Genomic DNA, 1,348 nt, shown 5'->3' on the forward strand with positions numbered 1-1,348 from the left:
GCGATGTAAAGAATAGGACCGGGGTCCACAGTTCACTAGAGGTGTCTCTCCCATAAGATAAAAGCATGTTGGGTGAACAAATTACAGTCGGGCAATTGACAAATAGAGAGGGCATAACAATGCACATACATGTCATGATAAATATAGTGAGATTTAATTGGGCATTACGACAAAGTACATAGACCGCTATCCAGCATGCATCTATGCCTAAAAGTCCACCTTCAAAGTTATCATCCGAACCCCTTCCAGTATTAAGTTGCAAACAACAGACAATTGCATTAAGTATGGTGCGTAATGTAATCAATAACTACATCCTTAGACATAGCATCAATGTTTTATCCCTAGTGGCAACATCACATCCACAACCTTACAAATTTCTGTCACTGTCCCAGATTCAATGGAGGCATGAACCCACTATCGAGCATAAATACTCCCTCTTGGAGTTAAGAGCAAAAACTTGGCCAGAGCCTCTACTAATAACAGAGAGCATGCAAGATCATAAACAACACATAAGTAATAACTTGATAATTAACATAACATAGTATTCTCTATCCATCGGATCCCGACAAACACAACATATAGTATTACAGATAGATGATCTTGATCATGTTAGGCAGCTCACAAGATCCAACAATGAAGCACAATGAGGAGAAGACAACCATCTAGCTACTGCTATGGACCCATAGTCCAGGGGTGAACTACTCACTCATCACTCCGGAGGCGACCATGGCGGTGAAGAGTCCTCCGGGAGATGAATCCCCTCTCCGGCAGGGTGCCGGAGGAGATCTCCAGAATCCCCCGAGATGGGATTGGCGGCGGCGGCGTCTCAGTAAGGTTTTCCGTATCGTGGCTCTCGGTACTGGGGGTTTCGCGACGAAGGCTATTTGTAGGCGGAAGGGCAGGTCAGGGGGCCACACGAGGGGCCCACACTATAGGTCGGCGCGGCAAGGGCTTGGGCCGCGCCGCCCTATAGTCTGGCCACCTCGTGGCCCCACTTCGTCTCCTCTTCGGTCTTCTGGAAGCTTCGTGGCAAAATAGGACCCTGGGCGTTGATTTCGTCCAATTCCGAGAATATTTCTTTACTAGGATTTCTGAAACCAAAAACAGTGAAAACAAAGAATCGGCACTTCGGCATCTTGTTAATAGGTTAGTTCCAGAAAATGCACGAATATGACATAAAGTGTGCATAAAACATGTAGATATTATCAATAATGTGGCATGGAACACAAGAAATTATCGATACGTCGGAGACGTATCACGGTGGCATTGGATTCCTCCTCCATGAACAACTACACTATCATCTCGTCGTCGTTGTCCATCGTGGCAATCCCTCGAACACCTTGTGGGC

Source organism: Lolium perenne, chromosome 3 (genome assembly GCF_019359855.2).
Source record: "Lolium perenne isolate Kyuss_39 chromosome 3, Kyuss_2.0, whole genome shotgun sequence".
NCBI lineage: Eukaryota > Viridiplantae > Streptophyta > Magnoliopsida > Poales > Poaceae > Lolium > Lolium perenne.